The sequence below is a fragment of the Phyllobates terribilis genome, unplaced genomic scaffold (assembly GCF_046119375.1).
Source record: "Phyllobates terribilis strain yellow unplaced genomic scaffold, ASM4611937v1 Scaffold_9__5_contigs__length_417890890, whole genome shotgun sequence".
In the NCBI taxonomy this organism is placed as follows: domain Eukaryota; kingdom Metazoa; phylum Chordata; class Amphibia; order Anura; family Dendrobatidae; genus Phyllobates; species Phyllobates terribilis.
In genome coordinates, this window is record NW_027362769.1 from 206603742 (window position 1) to 206627664 (window position 23923).

Sequence of the window (23923 nt, forward strand, 5' to 3'; positions counted from 1 at the left end):
AGATGAAAATCTCCAAAACATGCTAAAACTAATTACCTTTATGTGAACTTGGACATAGAGGATAAGCAAAAAAATGGGAATGAAAATGTGAACACTGCGGGTAGATGAAATGATCTATGTGCATTCTCTGTACATCAAAGAGAAAATATTAAAAATGAGCATAAAATATGTATATTTGCATCTTATTATAATACTTAACATGCAAGTTAATGACCAGCTTGTCTGTATTAGGAGGTAAGTGGTAAATTATGACAATATTCAAATTTGGTTAGGGGAGAGTACAGTGGAATTATTATCAGTACTGAGCACAATCTCCATTGACATTAACCTGAAAATTAGTCAAATAAGATCATTATAAAATCCATCATCACATGCAAAAAGTCAGCAAGGAAACTTCAGAGGAAATATTGTAGTAATTACCACTTTATGTTATGCAGAACTTCTAGAAATAAGATGAAGCAATGAAAGAGATAATGATCTGCTATAAATGACTGTCGCAGTCATTTGCTTCGATTTAGTCAAAGACAGAACTATTTCTGATGTATGGCAGCGGAGGGCAACATACATAATGAGAGGCATGAAAAGACTGTGATTAACCACCATTTAAGACATCATTAGGTATGAAAAAGATAACATCTACAACTTTGTGTGGATTCGAAATTTTGTACACTATCAGTCAAATATTGTATAAAAAGACCAAATAAAGAGGGACTACTATGGATTAAATGTGGCATCCTTTAAAGAGATTCTGTCACCAGGTTTTTCTAGCAGCATGAAGTAGGGGCAGCGACCCTGATTCCAGTGATGCATTACTTACTTATTGGGTACTGCAGTTTCTCTGCTGCATATCTAACAGAGCTCGGAATGCTGAGCTCTGTATAACCCCACCCACACCACTGATTGGCTACTTTCTGTATACACTGTGCATAGGCAGAAAGCCGCCAATCAGTAGTGGGGGCGGGCATAGGGTATTTTACTAAACACGATCCTTTGTTCTTCAAGATATAAGTAGAGGCGAGCAAAAGTATTGGTGCATTGCAGTAAAGATATGTAAGAGTGCATTTAGATTGGCCAACCCTAAGTCACTAAATGACTGCTGTTCGTGTACATAGAAGCTGATTGGTATTAGTTTAACAGCCTTTTTCGACAGCCGACCGCACTTCCATGTGCACGGAATAATTAAGTGAATAATTTGGTGCACATAGAATAATGATTTTCTCAGCAGCGCATATCCTGTTGACATATGACATGTGCTACTAAAAAGGAAATCTTGCTTAAATATAATTTCGCTCAACAAATGAGTATTTTGTTCATCCTTTGGGTGAGCCCAAGAAGACAGGCTAATTATCGAGAAGTAAGTGTTCCTGATAATGGGCCAGTATAAATGGACCCTAAGTAGGGATGAACAGACTTGTGGAAGTTCGGATTCTGGTACCCGACCCAAACTTTAGTCCAAAGTTTGGATCAGGTACCAGAACTGTACCCGAGCTTGAACGAGAACCAGAACCCGAACCCCATTGAAAACAATGGAGATCTGAATTTTGGATCTGGAAGAAATTTTTTCTCTCTCTCTCTGCAACGGACTTCCTCTGGAACTCCAAACTTTGCAATGGACTTCCGGGAGTTCATTGATGGACACTAACTGTCCGGTATGAACCGCAAACTTTCGGGTTCGCTCTTCTCTAACCCTAAGCGATTGGGCTCATACATGGCCAAATTTCCCATTCGGACAAAAAAATATATAAATATATATATATATATAGAAATATAATAATGAAAGTATTATTGATATCACTTAGTCCTAAATGACCTTTATTATAAAATTATAAAGTTATTTAACCAACATGGTAAATGGCATCAACAATTGCTGTTTTTTTTGTTCACAACACCATCCTAAAAAATGGAATAAGAAGTGAGAACAGTATGTATCCTAAAATGGTACCAATGAAAACATCAACTCGTCCTATTAAAATTAAGCTATGTTGACAGAAAAGTAAAAAAAGTATGTCTCCCCAACTAGGATATTAAATAAACAAATTACAATAATTTTTTAAGTGTTTTATTATGCAAAAGTAGTAAACATAGTATTAAAACAGAATCCTAAAAATAAATTTGGGATCAATGTAATTCCACTGAGCAATAAAATAAAACTTGTATGTCCTTATAGCCTTATTCTGTAAAAATAAAACCCAAAAATCAAATCCCCCCAAAAATGCAGAACTGATTTAGTTTTTTTTTAAGCAGCACTACTTCAATGGCGTGTGTGAAAGAGAAAAACTACAATGGGCTGAGTCTTTACAGGGTTAAAAACTAAATTTTACATAAGTAAAGAATATATTTTACCCTCTCTGAACCTTCTTTTCATGGACTGTAGCAATGGAGACTTTCCTTGCCTATTATAATTTGCATGCAGCACAGGGTGCAGAGATTGACATGAAGGTGAGCGGTGCACGGCGCAGGACGGTGCACTCACATCCTAACCACAACTAATTCAGGAACATTTCAAGACATAAATGCACTAAGGTAAATGAAGCAGCCAAGTGCGCAGGCAGCCTGAAATCTTGGACTGGAATTGCTTTTCAAACACAATTATAGACATTAGCTTTCCTACTGCCTCTTTAACTGATTTATCTATTATTAAGTAAATTGTCCAATTTGCATATATTTCCAAGCTGGAGGCCACACTGGATCTCAACGTAAATGGCGCAGTCAAAAATTACGACCTATGTAATTATGCAAATTAATGTAAATGTGTCACTATATGAGGCTTTGCAGTATGGCGCCATCTCTATAACTTAATAAATGCAAGATTTTACTGTGCATGGATTTTAATGTATCATATAAACATTACATGGCCAATGCCATAGCGGTAAGAGCCTCCTTCACTGGAACTAAGGACGCTTTTCATTCTGCCTGGCAGCCCAATGTCTTACGACGCTATACTACACACCACTTTAAATTTGAATATCAAACATCAGCTAAAGACATATGATGTCTTTAAATTTGAGTTTGCAATACTTAAAGGGGTTGGCCACTACTGTTTATTGATGGCCTATCTTTAGGATAGGCAATCAATATCTGATCAGTGGGTTGCAACACCAGGCACTACCGTTGATCAGTTGTTAGTTGTTAGTTGTTACCTGTGTCAACAGCTGCGGGAAGTTCTTCGATACTGCCGAAACATAATGTGACGCCTCTTCTCGGAAGCCCTTTATTTTACTCTGGGGGATGGGGGACTCGGAGTCGGGTCCTGTGTTGGAGAGATGGGGTGCAGCCGTGGCCCGGACCCGACCCGTGCTCAGGGCCGTGACATTAAAAAGGATGGTGTGGGCTTGTCCGGGTTGAGTGGCTGATTTACGACTACGCCACCTGTGGCACCTGGTGAAGGCCACCAGCGCCGCTGCAGTCCGCTGAGGCATGGTGTTATGGCGGCCAAAGTTATTACTACTCCCCACAGGCGGAGCAAGGCCTCAGGGCAGAGGGCCAGGATGGAGGGGGTAGTAGTAGAGGAGAACGGACGCCGCGTCGTGCGGTGTACCGCAGAATAAACAGTCCGGAGGCCATAGGGGTGAACTTCCAAGGCTTTACTCACTTTAGAGATGGCAGAAGGAAGGCGACTCCCTGCTCCCCGCGGAGTCCTGCGATCACCAGGGACGGGGGTCCGACAACCTCCGAGTAAGTCTAGCATTCAGTCGGGACCCTACACCAGAGTGTTCCTGAACTACAGACCGAATCCTTTCCTGTCCGTGTGTGTGCAAATAGGCCGGGTCTCCCTCTGAGCTCCTCTCAGAACAAGGGCACGGGTGGCAGCTCCGCTCAGTCCGATGCCCGGTGGGATCCTCAGGGCCTACCGGGCTTTCCAGACCAGGACATGGAGTAGCAAGGTCGGGTGTAGGGGGCCGGTACCCCTCTTGAAGCCGGACTCCCTCTGAATATATCAGCATGGCGAGGACAGGTGGAGTACACCGCTCCGTCTGCATCCTGCCTGTGATCCATTTGCTATGGAGCCACACTCTTAAGCTCCGGGCCTTCTTGGTCCTGGTTCTTGACCGGGTCGAGACATTCCTTGTCTACAACCTACCCCTCGTCCCAAGGCCGGAGCACGAGGGCTGTGTCTCCATCCGATGCGGGCCCACACAGGATCCGCGTTAGGGTGCGAGATCACAGTCCAATCATCAGTTGACAGCATAGAGACAGTCAAAGAGCGATTGAAGGCAGTCAAAGAACACTGAGCCCAAGATGGCTTTTTATTAAATATTAAATTTAAAGTGTAACTAACTTGTAAGTCCTCCACCCTCACCCACTAACTGGTTCCCCTAACTCTTGGTTCCCCAGTCTCCCTGTAACCAGGGGAGCAGCACCTAGTGCATAATAGCTCCCTCTGGTGGAGAAATGTGGTGTTGGATGCAAAAGGTTGGGTCACGTCTATCACACAGTTCTTACCTCAGAGGAGGAACACTACACTCCATTAAAGAAGTGCAGCATCTCTGTGGCGATCGAACCCTCAGGGGCGCCACAATAATAACTCCATCATTTCTATAGTGGCCATGCCTGGGTACTACAAATACTCCCCGTATTCAAATGAATAGGTGATGGCTCTGCAATACCAGGCAACTATCATTATATCATTGACAGAGCTACTCTGTTCCGGCAGCATCCGAGAACATCTGGTCACCGCCAGCACAAATAACAGCTTATCAGTGGGAGTGCTGGGTGTCGCAACACCACAGATTAGATATTGATGATCTATCCTAAGGATAGACCATTAATAAAAAAGTAGTGGCCAACCCCTGGAAGGACATTCAAAGAGCAAAATCGGGGACATTTCAGCCACAAAAATCAGCTACACTTTATGCCCCATGTCTCACATACATGTCCTGAGTAGAGTTGGGTGGATAGTCTGAAATTTGATTTTGCCAATTTCACCACAATTTTCCCGAAATTTGTTTTGCTGCAAATTCTAAATACTGAAAGGCCACTAAGTGCAAGGAGAGAGAGAACATGTATTCATTCTAATCATGAGGCTGTTCAAATATCTTTTTTGCAGACCAAGTATCTGCAAAAAAATGTAAATTTGTCTGTTTTTGGTCTAAAAATGTAAGTCTATGGGTCAGTGAAAAACTAGGGTAGTGTACTTATGGCATCCTAGTTGAATCCTATTGCTGTCATTTTTGTACTGTATATGAGAAAAATTTATGAAAATATGATTCAGTACACTGATAGAAATCTGTCCTTTTTGCAAGTATAAGAGAAAGACTGAATGAGGCTTTCTGTAGGCATGGTTTTTGCTAAGAGCCTCATTTTTTATGTATATATTTGCAGGACTGTCTTTAAAAAAATGAAAGCACCACTCCAGCATTTTTTGTTTTGTTTTACTGGTACTGTGGTGTCAGTAACCCTAGCATTGCAATTACCAGCCGCTATCTTCATCTGTTCTTGACGCCGCTCCAGTTGGTGTCCGACTGTTTGACAGCTATAATACATGTGAGAAATGTCTGTTTCTTAGGCATTCCTCTCATGTATTAAAGCTGTCAAACAGTCGCAAATCATGAGCACGGAATGACTGAAACGCTGAAACATAATACCCGAGCATGCTGAAGATACTCAGAAAACAGCTCGTAAATCTCGATTAACGAGCATGCTCGCTCATCACTAATATGGATCGGAAGACTCACCTTTATTAACCAACTTAAATTGCAAAGTTGCTTGTTTCTTTACTTTGCAATTTTACCCATAAAAGAACATGGGAATAACCCTTTCATATTTTTTTTCAATTCTTATACTTATGTTTGGTTTTTGCAAAGCATGGTTGATAGTTGATGAATACCCAAAGTCCTTGTGATAAAACAGAGCCGCTGCTAGAGCCCAAGGACAAACAGTGCTGTCATTGGGACACATGCACAGAAGTTTCCAAAATGACATTTCAGCCATCTATCACTTGGCACTGGAATAAGATATGTAAATCAGTGGTTTTATGAATAGATTAGAGAGGGAGCTGAGGAATCCTTTTTGTACTATTTCCCTGAAATATTAAAACACTCTAAAAAAAATAAGATTTATTGGTTAATTAAAAAAATACTAATTATATCACACATATACTTGCCAAGCTTCCACATATTTCCAGGAAGTTCCTAAGAAAAAAAAACACAGAACAGTTGTCAAATATTGTTGAACACACGCTGAATCCTTCCAAAGGATTTTCCCATGGAGGGGGCTTGGAAGACATTTGGAGGAGCAAGGAAAAGACACCGAGGAATGTGATCTGAAAAAAAGGACATGAGTCCATCATTCACGCATAAACCCACCTCCAGGAAAGAGGGCAAATTTTGATCGAAGGATTTGCATATATACAGTATATGCAAAACTAGATAAAATTGATCTTATTAGAGGAAGTGTTTTTTTTAATCATTCCCCATGACTTCTTTAATTGCATGCACTTTACGCTTGACTTCATATTCTAGAAGATCGATGTATCTGTGAGCGCAATATGACATGTCCCCATAGAAGTGGCTTTTCCTTCTGCATGAGCCTTTTACACATATGCATAGACCTAGTAAGGACTCGCTGAACAACAACCAATCTAATAAATTGTTCTTATTTGCCTATTTGCTGTATTGAATAGAAACATTAGCGGGACAGACAAGTTGATTAAGAAGCCAAGAATGAATTCAATAGAATCTTATCATTTCACGATTGAGCAATTGATTTATTTTCCAGTGCAGGGTATTTGTGGTCTAAATAAGACAGTTTAATCTGATTTGATCTCAGATTAGGGAGGGAGATTCTAATCAGATTACAGGTTCACAAGAAAAAGTGACAATAATGAATGGATTGTGTAGAGCACTAGTAAATGGAATACCATAGAGATGCCACATCAAGCCTTTACTGATACCGATCCCTGAGATTGCATTATATTCTTGTCCAGCAGATGTAAATCCTGAGAAAACAATCGCAGGGGCTAATGAAATCACAATATGGGAGGCAACTAAAATATAATATAATTGCATCTATTGGGTTATTGTGTTTGCAACAGAACTGCTTTATGTGTGTATAGTATGAATTAATTATTGCAAGGAATGCAGATGTGTCCTTACTTTTGTTTAGAACTCAAGTTTTGTACAATGCAAATTTAATCCCTTTACCCCCGAGGGTGGTTTACACGTTAATGACCGGGCCAATTTTTACAAATCTGACCACTGTCACTTTATGAGGTGATACTTCTGGAACGCTTCAATGGATCCCCCTGATTCTGAGAATGTTTTTTCGTGACATATTCTACTTCATGATAGTGGTAACATTTCTTCGATATCACTTGCGTATATTTGTGAAAAAATTGGAAATTTGGCAAAAATGTAGAAAATTTTGCCAGTTTCAAAATTTAAATTTTTATGCCCTTAAAAGAGAGAGATTAGTCACATAAAATAACATTTCCCACATGTCTACTTTACATCAGCACAATTTTGGAACCAAATTTTTTTTTATTAGGGAGTTATAAGGGTTAAAAGTTGACCAGCGGTTTCTCATTTTTACAACAAAATTTACAAATCCATTTTTTTAGGGACCACATCACATTTGAAGTGACTTTGAGGGGCCTTTATGACAGAAAATACCCCAAAGTGATGCCATTCTAAAAACTGCACCCCTCAAGATGCTCAAAACCACATTCAAGAAGTTTATTAACCCTTCAGGTGCTTCACAGGAATTTTTGGAATGGGGAAGAAAAAAATTAACATTTAACTTTTTTCGCAAAAATGTTACTTTAGAACCCAACTTTATTTTTGCAGGGGTAACAGAAAAAAATGGACCCCAAAATTTGTTGTGCAATTTCCCCTGAGCATGCAGATACCCCATACGTGGGGAAAAAACATTGTTTGGGCGCACAGGAGGGCTCAAAAGGAAAGGAGCGCCATTTGCCTTTTTGAATGTAAAATTTGCTCGAATAATTAGCGGATGCCATGTTGCGTTTGGGGAGCCCCTGATGTGCCTAAACAGTGGAAACCCCCCACAAGTGACACCATTTTGGAAACTAGACACCTCAGGGAACTTATATAGATGTGTGTTGAACATCTTGAACCCCCAGGTGCTTCACAGAAGTTTATAACATGGAGCCATGAAAATAAAATTTTCACATTTTTCCCACAAAAATTTTTTTCTGCCCCCAGTTTTGCATTTTCATAAGAATAACAGGAGAAATTGCACCATGCAACTTGTTTTACAATTTCTCTTGAGTGAGCCGATACTCCATATGTGGGGGAAAACCACTGCTTGGGCGCACATCTGTGTTCGGAAGGGAAGGAGCGCCATTTGACTTTTTGAATGTAAAATTTGCTTGAATAATTAGCGGACGCAATGTTGCGTTTGGAGAGCCCCTGATGTGCCTAAGCAGTGGAAAACCCCCACAAGTGACACCATTTTGGAAACTAGGCCCCTCAGGGAACGTATCTAGATGTGTGGTGAGCACCTTGAACCCCCAGGTGCTTCACAGAAGTTTATAACATGGAGCCGTGAAAATAAAAAAGTCAAACTTTTTCCACAAAAATTATTGTTTAGCCCCAAATTTTTTTATTTTCACAAGGGTAAGAGGAGAAAATGAAACCTAAAAGCTGTTGTGCAATTTCTCTTGAGTATGCCAATACCCCATATGTGGGGAAAATACACTGTTTGGATGCAAGTCAGGGTTCAGAAGCAAAAGAGCACAGTGTGACTTTTTGAATGCAAAATTGGCTGGAATCGAGAGCGGATGCCATGTCGCATTTTGGGAGCCCCTGATGCACGTAAATAATGTAAACCCCCCACAATTGACTCCATTTTGGAAACTAGACCCCTCAAGGATTTTATCAAGGGGTATAGTGTACATTTTGAACCCAGAGGTACGACAGAATTTGATAACATTAGGTCATCATATTGAATAAGTTGTCAGTAGTCTTGAGTGCAAGTGCTCACTACTTGAGTTTGCATCAGGTACTCAGGTATGCACCATGTATCACGGGTGCTCGACATGTTCGAGTCCCCGCCCCGCATGTTTCATGGTTATTAGACACCCCAAAGAAAAAATCCGCTGATTGCTCGTGCATGGCAGGCGATCCCAGCAATGTTTTTTTTTGGTCATGAAGCACATGGGGCAGAGACTCGAGCATGTCACTCGAACACCCGCGATACTTGTGCATACTCGAACACCCGATGCAAACTCAAGTAGCGAGCACTTGCGCTCAATACTGGTCGCCATATCGTCATAATTTTTTTTTCTTTAATTTTGAAAAAATCCCTAACCCCAACCCTAACCCTAGCCCAACCCTAACCCTAACCCAACCCTAACCCTGGCCCAACCCTAACCCTGGCCCAACCCTAACCCTAACCCAACCCTAACCCTAGCCCAACTCTAACCCTAGCCCAACCCTTACCCTAGCACAACCCTAACCCCAACCCTAATACAACCCTAACCCTAGCCCAACCCTAACCCTAGCCCAGCCCTAACCTTAGCCCAACCCTAACCCTAACCCTAACCCTAGCCCAACCCTAACCCTAGCCCAACCCTAACCCTAGCAGAACCCTAACCCACACCCTAGCACAACCCTAACCCTAGCATAACCCTAACCCTAACACTAGAGTTTATTTTTTACACCATTCCTCGTGGGGCATAAGTGATTAGACGACTTTATTCTTTGGGTCGGTGCGATTACAGTGATACCAGATTCATATTGGGTTTTTATGATTGACAGCTGTCACACACTAAAGACTTTTTTTTTTGCAAAGACTAGTTTTTGCATCGCCATATTTTGAGAGTCATGTAAGGGCTTGTTTTTTGCAGGACAAGTTGACGTTTTTATTGGTACCATTTTCAGGCACGCAATATTTTTTGATCGCTTTCTATTCCTATTTTTGGGAGGCAGAATAAACAAAAACCAGCAATTCCGGAATTGTTTTTTTTTTATTTTATTTATGCCGTTCCGCGTGTGGTAAAATTGATAAGGCAGCTTTATTCTTTGGGTCAGTAGGTTTACAGTGGTACCGCATTTATATTGTTTTTTTATGTTTTGCCGCTTTTACACAATAAAAACTATTTTCTAGAAAAAAAAAAAAATTTGTATTGCTTTATTCTGAGAGCTGTAACTTTTTTAATTTTACGGATGATGTAGCTGTATGGCGGCTTGTTTTTTGCGGGACAAGATGATGTTTTCAGTGTCACCATTTTTATTTACATTTGTCTTTTTGATCGCGTGTTATTCCATTTTTTGTTTGGCGGTATGATGATAAAGCATTGTTTTTTGCTTCGTTTTTCATTTGTTTGTTTTTTACCGTGTTCACTAAAGGGGTTAATTAGTGGGACGGTTTTATAGGTCAGGTCGTTCTGGATGCGGCGATACCAAATATGTGTACTTTTATTGGTTTATTTTTTTTCATAATAAATAAATATTATGGGTACAATATATTGTTATTTTTTGGGATTATTTTTTTCTTTTTTTATATATTTTTACAATTTTTTTTTTTTTTTTCACTTTCCTAGACTTTTTTTTTACTTTTGCACATTGTCCCACTATGGGACTTTCACTTTTTGCAGTCTGATCGGCTGTATAGCATAGAGAGCAGCAGCTCCCTATGCCATGCAGCCTGTCAGTGCTGCACACTGGGAGACGTTACTTTGGTCATGCACTGCGGAGGTAAGTATCGGCGCTTACTTCTCCCCTTGCCCTCGCAATCCTGTGATCGACTTTGATTGCAGCATTTCGGGGGTTAATGTGCCGGGAGCGGTGCGGGACCCCTCACGGCACATAGCATCGGGTGTCAGCTGTGACAATCAGCTGACACCCGGCGGCGATCGCCCCGCACCTCTTGTGTGCAGGCGCGATCGCAGCGCACGTAATAGTACGTAGCTGGTCCATAAGTCCCAGGGCGCAGCTACGTACTATTACTGATTTGGTCGGAAAGGGGTTAAAGGGAATCTGTCATCAGGTTTTTTGCCACCTAATCTGAGATCAGTAAAATGTAGAGACTGAAACCCTAATTCCAGCGCTCCATCACTTACTTGGCTGCTTTCGATAAAATTACTGTTTATCTGCAGGAAATTATCACTAGAAGACTAGTAAATAGTGATGATCGAGCATGTATTGTTAACTCTTTCGAGGGTGCTCTCTGAGTATTTTCGGCATGCTCGGCATCTATGTTAGTGTCTCTGTGGCTGCATATGTCATGGCTGTTAGACAGCTGTGATACATGCAGGGATTGCCTGTTTGTTAGGCAATCCCTGCATGCGTCACAGCAGTCTAACAGCCGAGCACGCTGAAAATACTCGGCGAGCACCTGAGCATGCTTGCCGAAAGGGTTAACAATACATGCTCGATCATCACTACAAGTAAACATTCTGCCATGTATTGCTCCCTATTCAAGAGCTCTGTATAACCTTGCTCCCACCACTGATTGGCAGCTTTCTGCCTATGCACAGTGTATACAAAAAGCAATCAATCAGTGGTGTGGGTGGGGTTATACAGAGCTCAGCATTCAGAGAACTGCTAGATCTGTAGCAGATAAAACAGTGATTGTATTAAAATTAAAGCAAGCAGCCCAATAAGTGATACATTGCTGGTGTCATAGTCTCTGTTCCTACATCATGATGCTTTCAGATGGGGTAGCATAAACTTGGCGACAGACTCCTTTTAATACATTTTCATGACATGCTTACAAGACCTTAACAGCCTACAATTTAGATCCTAGCCATTGGATAGCAACACATCCATCAGATACATCTCTGAACAGATTATTGTAAATGATGGTGATCTTGAGGGCCACACATCTTGGCATTTGTCAAGTCAAGATGAAAGATCACAGTAAATACATCACCCGCAATCACTGTACATAGGTGAATGGTGGACCTTCAGAAAAAATGTTCTCTGTTGAGTCCAATGAACCCCAGTCTGACCTTCCTGCTGGAAAGCGCAGAACTGTCCCAGGCGCCAAACCAAGCCAAAAGTCCTCCAGAGTGTGAGAGGCCTCAGAGAGTCCAACAGGAGCAGAAGGGGATCAAAAGATGCTGTGAGGACCGGACGGGTGAGTAACAAAGGGGCCGGAGAGCTAAACAGTGAGGTGAATATAAGGGTATGTGCACACGATGCAGAAATGCTCAGGATTTTTTCCTGAGCGTTTCTGCATCTCTCTGGCAGGAAAAAACGCATGCGGATTGTACATGCGGTTTCCTGCCAGGGACATGCGGAAATGAAGCGGTCTTCACTTTCATTTCCGCATGCGGGTTGACAAGCGCTTCCCAAGCGATTTTAGCATCACTTGGAAAAGTGCTTGTCAACTTTACACTATATAAATCCATGCAACCGGCATGGATTTATATAGTGTGTGAATGTCAAAAAATAAAAAATAAATCTATACTTTACCCTCTGATGGCCCCCGGTGTCCTGCTTCATCGGTCCCGGCTGCCGGCAGTGAAGACTTTAGGACCTTCCGACGTCAGCGTCACGTGACCCGGTCACATGACTCTGACGTCAGCGAAGGTCCTTCATTCAACCGCGAAGTGCCCGGGAAGCCAGCAGGACGCAGCGCGGGCCGTCAGAAGGTGAGAATATATATATTTTTTATTTTATTCTTTTTTTTTTAATGGTACCTGGGTCTGGATGAGAGTCCTCTCATCCACACCCGGGTACCATCCGCACATTAGACCGCATGAAAAGCGCATCAACATATACAGTGATGCGGATTCCATGCGGTCTAATGCAAGTCAATGGCGGCAAAAGAGCAGCGTTTCCGCAAAATTAATTGACATGCTGCGGATTTTTGACCGCAGCGTTTACGCTGCGGAAAAATCCGCATCGTGGGCACAGCACATGCGGATTTCAATTGGGGAACATTGCTGCCCTTCTACCATGCGTTTTTCATGCGTTTCCGCGGCGTTTCCGCAACTGCAAAAACGCCGTGGAAACGCATGAAAAACGCATCGTGTGAACTCAGCCTAAGAGTTTTTTTTATTTTTTTTTAACCTTTTGGTGGCCCATTATGGTTCAGAAAAATGGTGGCAGCCATAAGTCCGTGTTGAAGCGAATTACAAAAAAATCTGTATGTTAGCAAATGCAGTTTTTTGTAAAATTCGAGGAGAATTCAATTCCACTTGAATTGATTTGTTCATCCCTAATGATGACCAAACCATGGGCTGCATGAATCAGACACTGGTTCTATTATTTCAGACAGGTATGTTTTACTCTGCAATGCTGCTACATTTAAAAGCCATGCTGGGGAAATTGCCACTTGAGTGACTAGTCCAAAAGGTAACTTCTTTCGGCCCCTCTCCTTGAGTGACAGGTCTCTCCCTAAATATGTGTACAGTGCCTGATTCTGATACATGCTGCCCGTGGTTCTGACTGCATGTATTAGCTTTCAGATTTCCTTTAAACAAAACTTGTATAAAATGAAAACTATGTTAGATTCTTCTTATTGTCTCTGTTGGGACACCCCCTAATTGATATAATAGGTAACCTTGGACATACCCCCAACTACATAACTACAATTGGGGGTATTATTTGCAGCAGCATAAAGGAAGCTCCATACAGACTTTATGGGGGTTATGGAGCTAGCCAGATATGGCTGAGCAGTGGAGGTCCTCACTAGTCTAATTTCTATTATCCCTCTATAGAACAGGTAAATAGTGCGGATAGACAGATAAATGTTCCTAGCTGGAATACTCCTTTAAGTATCATAACAATGAGAAGGTTTTCAACTTGACAGCTGAATCTATGTAAGAAAACCACAGTATTTTTATTGAACAAAAAGAAGAAGTGATGTGACGAGAAATCTTAATAAGTGCAGCTATTTTCCATTTGCTCGGATTTTCATGCATATGAAGCGAGTTTCTTGAGCTCAGCAATTCAGCGGCATACATACAATGTGTCTGAGAAACCTTCATGAATTTCAACACATTTTTGCTCCTCATTTGCGTTTTCCAAAGTCTTATTTTGAATAATTGTTTTTATAAGATTTTCTTATCCGAAAGTAAATCCTGATGATACATAAAAGAGCTATTATAAATGATTTTAACTCACAGACAAGAGTCTTGATACGCTTAATACATACCTGCATTAAAATATTTGTTTCAAACTTAAGATTTTGAGGATTGGTATTATGTGATTATCCTGTTTCTTTTCACACATGTACTAAGCTTTTTCATAAAATCTATTAGAAACAAACACTCTTCTGGTCCCCAAGGCCATATTTGTTGTTCTACATCATCCTCCCTTCTGTGTTTTGAGTGTCACACTGCCCCCTTATGAACTATAGCCACCACACTGTACCCTAGTGAACTATAACTGCCACACTGTCCCTTTATGAATTACACCCACCACATTGTCCTCCCTTATAGACTATGGCCTACACACCGTGCTCACTTCACCCTTTCCTTATCTCCACACTGTCATCCCCTATGTTGTCCCTTCTCCATCCTGAGCAGATTGCTGCGCGTCAGGGCCAGGAGTTGATTGGATTTCCTCTGACTCCGAATGTGCTGATACCCTCAAAGGTTCATAAAATAAATGCAGCCCCTCTTCCCCTCAGCAAAGACACCAGTTTTTTTAAGTCTGGTGAAGGGGAGATTAAAAAAAAACATTTCCTTTTCGCCGGTTGTCGCTCCCAACAACCTGCCATCCCAGGCACAGGACCACCAGTGCATATTCACTAATATGGACCTGCAGGTCCCCAATAATAATGAATCTATACCAAATGTGGCTTTTCAAAAAGAAGTGGTTAAAAGGAGTGTGGCTGCCAAATCAGACTACGCAGGTTTTATTTGTAGTCTGCAACCATGGAGACATGATCAAGAATATGCATGAAAAGGCTGCATGTTTATTTCAGATATATATGGCAACAAAAAGACAAACCTGGCTGCAAAACCTTTCGCAGTAGAATTATTTGTCTTTTTGCCTTTTTCCATGAGTCTATATACCTCTGACATGACATTATCTGTAGGTTTTAGAATTACGAATTACACAGTGATATTTACTCAGTAACCTGTAAAATGAGACTACTTAGACTACTTGGCTGGGGACAACCATGGTGCTTTTGATAGGAAAGTAGAAGGTACTGACCTGTATATGCTATAATTAAATTTTTATTCTTCATAATTAAAAAAAAAAAGAAAACAAAAAAAGCTAAAAGAGCTAGCTAAAGGGAATCTATCCGTAGGATCAACTTTCCTAAACCAACTATATGGGCATGCAGGCAATAGAAGGTTGACTAAAATGATACCCTGGTATCTGCGATCCAATGTTTTATCCCAGAGATTTATACATTTTTCTTAATATGTAAATGAGCTGTTAAGATCTATGGGCCAGACATAGATCTCCCTGAGAATCTGCCTCCAGAACTTGCTTTAAGTGAAAGGGGAAATTACCAGTGTGAGACATGTAGATCAGGAGAACAAACTGTCAGTCATTACATGTCTCACGCCTCCTTTCATGTAAAATAAGCTTTGTAGGCAGATTCTCAGGGAGATCTATGTCCAACCCATAGATCTAACAGCTCATTTACATATTAAGAAAAATATGTATTTCTTGGGAATAAGACATCGGATCGCAGATATTAAGGTATCATTTTATTTAACTTTGTATGACCGACATGCCCATATAGACGGCTTAGGAGGGTTGATCCTACTGACAGATTCCCTTTAAGCAACCTCTTTAACATACTAGGGAAATGTGGTTGTGCATTGTTGCCAATCTTGCCTTGGTAGTAAGGTAATTTCATCAATCTATTGTTTGTAAGCTTTCTGTGGCAAAGAAGAACAAGTCTATTCATTGCACTTTCTACTCGCTTATTGAATCAGCTTGATTAAATCTGACTCCTGTTTCTACAAAAGCTTGAAAGCAAAAGCTGAAAAAGGATTAGAGTGCCGCACGCTCGGACTGCCCTGCTACGTGTTACCTTATATTAAATTGTTTAGTGGAGTAAAAATCAACATTTATTAAATGCTGCAATATGTTCCCTTCTCTTCTCAGTTGCTGCCATTGAATTAAATTCCTGGTAGAACAACTGAAAAAGGGAGACACTTCTGCAAGAAATGAATAGATTTTCTTATAGAACGTTTCTGTCTTTGATGGTATCAGCCCCATGCTCCTATTGTGAAACGGATGAATGATGTGGTGTTCTCTCACAGAAGAACTAATATCTGGTGACAACATCATAATCATTGCCTTTACGGCATCCAGCAGCTACCAAAATGCTATAAATTCTATGGGGAGCAAAAATTGTTAGTTATCATCACGTGAAGAACAGCTGGAACCTTAACTGATGGTAGAACAGAGGAGGGGACGACAATTTCCCTGCAGCAAAATAATACATCTCATTGATAGGCATCCTTGCACATTTTATCAGCAAAATCAGGGACAGAAAGTTTGCTCTATTTAGTTTCTTTATTCTAAGCCAATGGCCATGGTGTTATAAAATATCATACTGATAAAATAAAATTGATCTTATTTAGATTTCCATTGTCAGGAGTATTAGGTCCTATATCTGACACATCTCCACCAGGACCTGCTCCTGCAACGTCTGCTTCTGTCGCAGGCACCATCGTATTTATTCTGCAGGCGGTGCTGGTTCTGTTGGAATCAGAAACTCTGGACAGCACAGGCTCTGTCGATCTACTAAGATGTGGGTAGTTGGGACCTGTATTAGCGTCCTGTCTGATAGTATCGGTTTGTGTGCTGTCCAGCTGGAGTTGTCAGCTTCCTGCTCCAGCCATTTGGAGAGCACCACACCTTACTTAAACTTCCAGCTTACTGTTGGCAGCTGTCAGATATAGTATTGTGCTCCTCAGGTTCAGTCCTGTTAGATCAGCTCCAGCATAGTGTGTCTGTTTCTTGTTTTTGACCTTGGCATGTTTTATTGACTATTCTTGCATCTTCCGATTTTGTACTTTTCCTATACTCTTGGCTCTGACCCGACTACCTGATCTCTCCTGCCACCTGCATCATTGTACAACAGCTTATTCCATAGCCCCAGCCCATGGGCCCTTGTTTAAGTCCAGATCCCTGGGATTAAAGGGTGAAGAACAGGGCAAACCCTGGGATCTGGTAAGCGGATTGGCTTGCCCTAAGCTTTTCCATACTAGACATTTTAGAGCTGCCAGGCAACCATTGACAGAAGCCAAGATAAAAACAAAATGACTAAATACCCTGTTTTAAGTAACTAAATTGTAATAGTACATTTAAATAACTTAGGGTACTTAGTTAAAATGGTTTTGATAAAAAAAACACAAAAGCCATTCCACCACGACAAGGTGCCCCCCATTCGGGATGGTACCTAACTCTTGTAGTTCAGAGTCACATTACAAAATCTTTCCTACATACAATTAACTGAAGCCAGTTTTCTGCCTCCGACGCATTTATAAATTGCCATTTATTTCCACAGCGCTTTACAGAAATCGTCATCACGTCCCCATTGGGGCTCACAATCGAAATTCCCTGCCAGTATGTCTTTGAAGTGTGGAAGGAAACCAGAGAAAACCCGCGCAGACACAGGGACAATATAGAAACTCTTTGCAGATGTGGTCAATGGTGGGATATGAACCCAGGACTGCAGTGCAAAGCAACCATTTACAGTTTCCCATCTTACAGAATTGTAACGTATCCATAAAAATCAGATGCGATACTGATGGTCCGTATGACATGCAATTTTTTTCTCGCACTATAGCGACTTCGGAGTGAATTCACAACAGCTGAGAAAAAATACGTAGATCTGCACCACCTCCTTGAATAACATTGGTCCAAGTGCAATTCGATTTTTTATCGGATTGCACTCGTCCGATTTATACCCTTAGGGCTCATGCAGACGAGTGTATAAATAGGACGTGTACTATCTGATTTTTAATTGGACAGCACACTGACCCATGTTATTCAGTAAAGCTGATTCTCGTTCCCGGTGTCCATGAGAAAAAAAATCGCAGCATGCACTACTTTCATCCGAGTCTTGGATGAGACTCACACTTTCAAATCTATGAGTGTGAGAAAAAAAATCAGATCTCACATGGACCATCAGAGTGACATTAGATTTCTACAGATAGATTTCTAATATAAACCTAGGAGATCATGTACTTGTTTTAATGTAGTTGTATGAAAACAACTACATGGACTTCACGCGGGTGTAAAAAATGGACACAAGGTCGGCACTTGGATGAAAATCTGATGAAAACTTTAAAAAAACATCCAAGTTTTCTGAATGAAATCATACGCTTGTCTGCAGGTGCCCTTAAGACCACTAATACTTATACAATTTCTGTATGTTTGTAAGCATTATAGCAGAAATACTGACAAACATGAACCTAGGAGGAGTTGGTTTTCCAACATTTATGTTGAAGCCTGCAAGAAACAAGACTGGAGCCCTAACATCAAGGCCTACCGGTCCTTGATCTGAGGTCTACTGGTAGATCGTCACCTACTATTTGGCCACCTCTAAGTGATCTAGCTGCTACAAACATACCTAGACACAGACACTCAGATATAGACACAAACTAATAAAGTCGTCCGTTCTTGTAATTGTAATAAAAGCTTTTACATCAGAAAGATTTTGGCCGGTGGTTGAGATAATACCTGCTTCTGTTGTTATTTAATTAGTCGTCTGCTCAAGACTCGTTTTATCATTGATGTGAAAGTTAAACATAGCGCAAAATAAAAGAGGTTTTTGTACGTTATGTAAGAAGTGAAACATTCATTATGCTGCAACAGGTTTTCACTATGTGGTTTTCTTTATCAAAGTTCTCAGAGAATATTGGAAAATTCATTGGCATAAATGAAACGAGACAAATAATAAATGAGGAATCCAACTAATTAAAACTGGATACTTTGTTCTCTTTGGATTTCAGCACAGCCATTAACAGTAAATTAGCCATATTTTCTTCTTTAAATTAGATATTGATAATAGAACTTGGTAACCAAATAACAATCCAGTTCTTTATTATATTTGATTAATTGGATTTTGGAAATTAATGTGCCTTTAGGAGATGGTATGGAAGATTAAAAGAGAAATGGAGGCTATAGCACTTTGAAAAATATAAAATGATTTACTTTGAAAAATATAAAATGATTATTTTAACCTATTGCTGCCATGGACAATTTTCACTTTATGCTTCAATTTTTTTTATCTTCTTTCAAAAGTCCGAACTTTTTCATTTTTTTTAAATTGAAATAGCTATATGAGGGCTTGTTTTTTGCAGGGTCAGTTTTACATGACCATTATACATTTAACTGTAGAATGTACTGGAAAACAAAATAAAATTCCAAGTATGGTGAAATGGTGAATGAAAATGTAATTCTGTAATTGTTTTTTTTAATTTTTATGGTGTTCATTGTGTGGTAAAAATGACCTGGCAACATTGTCAGTATGATTATTGCAATAATGAGAAAATGAAAAATTTGGATAGCAAAAAGAATTGTTAGGGGATAGCTGGGTCCAAGTCCAAAGAGTCAGGCAGAAATGTTAGGCTTAAAAGTAAACAGACAGGATCTGATTTATCAAAACTTTTAAGCCAGAATTATGGCATTAAAAGCTTTGAAAAGTTGCAAAATTTTGACACAAGGCTGGGTTAAAATTTTGCGAATTTTGGCGTTCTCACACTATTTTCGCCTACCTCTAACAAAGTCGGCACAGTGGTTTGTGGCAACTGCTGCTCGTCAAATTCATGATGAGCGGTGGCATTTGCTATTCCACAAATCTTACTCCAGCAGGGACTGGAGTAAGATTTCTGGTGTGGCACATACAGAGGCACATGCAACTCGTCAGATGCTCCCGATTTAATAAGAGGTTTAACCTCTTAATGAATCAGAAGTCTTGCACTCCACTCCACCTCATCCTCAAGACCAGAGTGATGATCATCGGTCTTGATGAATCGAGGGTCATAGTTTAGGCATAAAAACTAGAAAGACATCCAAGGGGTAAAACAGCAGAATACACATTGAAAAAAAACAGATCAGAATGTAAAATAGATGCACCAGAGATGTAGTACAATACAAAGGGCAGGTGGAACAAGGAGAATTAAATTCAATACCATGGACCCCTACTGTCCACTGAAAACCACTCTCCGCGGACTTGCTCCTCTAAATGGGCCGGTGGGCAGGACAAGATTTTTTACATTAATATTCATGGCCTTCAGTGGAGTTGATAACAGAGCCTGCAGAAAGACGAATGCACCACCAAGCACTTGAGTCCCCACCACCTTCCCCACTATCAATGCCACCTACTGATATGACAGCAGGATCAGGGACAGGTCAGTGTTCTACAAGAGGCTCCTAAGATGTAAATCTGGTGCTGCAAGTGCTACTTTTTGCCTTATCTTATTCAGGTAAAAATGATAAGAGAATGGGTGGTGAAGGATAATAATTATTTAGCATGATTTATCAGTTCAGCAGGGAATACAATACATTGGGTCGGTTATGACTTTATGATTTTAATATTCACCGGTAAAACTTCAGAAAGGTCAAGACTCTGCATTAATTATTCCTGAAAGTCTACTGATCGGTCATTATCCTGGTGCTACAGACTCCAGACAGGTGACATTTTATTTTAGTATCAGAAAGACAGTTGATCATTTCACAAGGCAGGATCTATAGAGTAATGAGAAGCTTAGACAAGGACATGGCCATATGATACTTCCAATGTAAGGCTCTATTCGCATCTGTGTTGGGAACTCTGTAAGAAGCCTTAGTTCTAGACTCTCATAGGGCTTTTTAATGGTAAAAATTGCACTGCACGGATTGCTATTTTTTACTGGAAAAATGATGGACACATTGGCAGAACCTAAAATTGAGAACAGTGATCTTGTGTTCCCCATTGGAATGGAAAAGTGGTCATGCTTGCGGTGGCGCATGTTCGCAGTTGATCTATTTATTGTCCATGAGACTGATGGATATAGTCGAGTACATCGCTCTCTGTTTAATGAACGGTGGGATTCGCGAGCAGTGGGACCAGTTTTGATCACTTGCATTCCTTATCTTGTACAGTTGCATATGTATAGCTTGTACTATATTTTAGAGCCTCGTTCACTGCAGGCATTTAGGTATAAAATCTCCCAGCATTCCTTGTTTACTGATTTCTTTACTAGTTTTCTGCTTCGTGGAAAGTGTTGTGTTTCCATCAGACACCATACAATGATGTGCTTTATTGAAGTCTAACTCTTGTTATGCGTACCTTATGCAGAATAAACAAGGAGCAGACATAGACAGAAGAGGGCCTCTGAGTAATAACAATATATGGGCCCTTTGCGGTCCAATAAATCATAATGCACAATTCCAACTGATTTGAAGGTGGATGTTAGCCCCCTTACCTCTTGGGCCCCTGTGATATGCACCAATGATATGTCTGTCCCTGGAATAAACTCTTTCTGTTAGTAAACCTGTCATATACTGGGCAGCACAGTGGCTCATTGGTTAGTACTGTTTCTTTGCAGCGCTGGGGTCCTGGGTTCAAATCCCACCAAGGACAACATCTGCAAGGAGTTTGTATGTTCTCCCCTTTTTTATGCGGGTTTGCTCCGGGTTCTCCGGTTTCCTCCCACACTCCAAAGACATACTGATAGGGAATGTAGATTGTGAGCCCCAATGGGGACAGTGATGATAATGTATATAAAGCGCTGCGGAATATGATGGGGCTATATAAGTGAGTAAACTAAAATAAATAAATATACTTCCTAGTGGTTTCCTCAAATCCTCCTAAGAAAATACCTAAGAAATACTCTAACCTAGTGTGGTACACCTTAATAGCCAGCGCTAGCTCACCCCCACTGGTACTGTATTTTTTTCTGGAATAACCTCCTTCTGTGCTTGTCTGCAGCACATGCAAGTCTGACCCCTAATGGTGAAAAACTCCTTTGTTTTATGCTCTGTCACCTGGTAAAGGTGCGTGAGAATGCCTGAGGTGTGGACTCCGATCTGAAAATTAACCTAGCCATCTTATCTGCAGTTCATTGCTTCTTAAAGGGGTTGTACAGCCTTAAACTAAGTCTGCAGTCTCTCTATGTCAGTGATTTTCAACCTTTCTTGAGCCGCGGCACACTTTTTATACTTAGAAAATCCTGGGGCACACCACCAACCAAAATAGCACAAAATGACACTAAAACAGTCATATTATACATATAGTTAATAATATAGATTCTAAATTTATTTTACTCACTCAGTGTGAAACCTGGGCCTGTTTCGATAAACACAAAAGGGATATCCTGGCAGGAATGGTGGAAAGACACACACGAAGCTCTTCCTCAACAGTACTCAGTTTCTCCCTGTTTTTAGTTTTTATCGCAGTCAAGCTTGAGAAGCCCAGCTCACATAGCTATGTGGTTGAAAATGGGAGCAATGTCAAAATAGCTTTGTTGGCCAGAATGGGGAACTCCTTGGCAACAGATAACCAAAAACTGTCCAAAGGAAGATCAGCAAACTTTAGCTTTAAACCACGATCTTGCTTCAGTTCAACGAGCTCCTCTTGCTCCTTTAAAGTCATGTCCTTTCCAGCAACGGATAATGAGCTGTATGGGTCCCTAACCCAGTCAAGGCATTCTGTGAAGGCTGAAGAGAAATAGAACGATAACTTCTCCTCAAGAGTTTTCAAATGTCTCCCAATCGCTTCGCACATTGCAGCAGTATTGTCATCATGCAGTTTCTCGGTGAGTGGGAACATCTGAAGGTTGCCACCCTGCACATGTTGTTGCCAGAGCTGCACCTTTAAACGGAATCCATTCATTTTATCAGTGCTTGTAAGCAGGTTTTCATTTCGACCTTGCATCCGTGTGTTTAGTTCATTCAGATATTGAAATATATCAGCCAGGTATGCCAGCTTTGCACACCACTCATCACTTGCAAGCAGCTTTGAATAATCGGACCTCTCATTTGTAAGAAATATTTTAAGTTCCTCTCGCAACTCATACACACGGGCCAGCACTTTGCCGCGTGACAGCCACCTGACCTCCGTGTGGAGCAATAAGATTTTATGTTCCGCTCCCATTTCTGTACACAAAGACGCAAATAAGCGACATCTCAAAGGTCGCGTCTTCACAAAGTTCACTATGCGCACAACATCATCCAACACAGGAGCTAGATCTGCAGGTAAGGTCTTTGCAACGAGGGCCTCACGGTGCAAGAAACAGTGGGTAGCAAGAACATCTGGGTTTCTTTCTTTAACCCTACTTACAAAGCCTTTGATGCGCCCGACCATGGCTGCGGCTCCATCAGTGCAGACACCTGTGCAGTTTTCCCATGTAAGTCCACTTTTATCAAGATATTCCGATGTGACTTGGAATATTGCCTCTCCTGTTGATTTTTCTGTCAGTGCCTTGCAAAATAGGAAGTTTTCTCTAATGGCTTCACCATCCACAAAATGCACATTGGCCAACAACTGACAATGTCCACTGATATCCGTCGACTCATCAAGTTGCAAGGCAAATTTCTTACTGATGCGCACCTTTTCCAAAACAACTGTTTCAATGTCCGCAGACAAGTCATCAATCCGTCTGGCAATTGTGTTATCAGAGAGAGGCACTTTAGCTATCTCTTTAGCTGCTTCAGGGCCAAGCATCTCATTTACAATAGCTTTACAAGCTGGTAGTATTAATGCTTCTGCCACAGTGTGTGACTTTTTTGATTTAGCTATGAGTTCAGCAACAAGATAGCTAGCTTTGAGGGCTCTCTCATTTACCTTTGTGCTTTTTCTCAAAAAAGTTGCCCCTTTCTCATTGTTTGTGCGTAAGCGTACAAAATACTCCATCGGTTTATTTTGAACGGAAGGGTGTTTCGTTTGGAGATGGCGTTTAAGTTTGCTTGGCACCATAGCGCTATTGGAAAGCTTCTCACCACACACCAAGCACAGTGGTGTTGGTGCTGTCGCATCCCCAGTGGAAGTAAATCCAAATGAAAGATAGCTTTCACTGTATTGCCTTGAGCTCACCGTCTTGTCTTTT